Here is a 361-nt window from a genome sequence, read left to right on the forward strand (position 1 = left end):
TTCCTCCGTAGGGATTTTACCTTCGTAGCACAGAGCATGAAACGGGTCTATTTCCAGTGATCATTATATAACTTCACGTCACCCTTTGAGTCCTTTTAGACCCTACAGTAGGCCTCTGTACCCTGCTGTGTTTCCACTGCGATTTTCTCCCTTATCACGTAGACCCAATCCATGTAGGCCTACTACCTGGTTGTACCGGTGTGTGTTAATATTCTTATCTTGCACGTTGGGGATCGAAACGTTATGTTATGCGCCTGATGATGGAACGCAGGAAGGTTTCGAAATCGTTTTGTTTTGAAAACAGCTATTTTGTGTATTGTAGTTTTTTCAGTCACGTTGTGCATCGTTTTTTTATTGTTAT

Source organism: Penaeus monodon, chromosome 34 (genome assembly GCF_015228065.2).
Source record: "Penaeus monodon isolate SGIC_2016 chromosome 34, NSTDA_Pmon_1, whole genome shotgun sequence".
Classification (NCBI taxonomy): Eukaryota; Metazoa; Arthropoda; class Malacostraca; order Decapoda; family Penaeidae; genus Penaeus; species Penaeus monodon.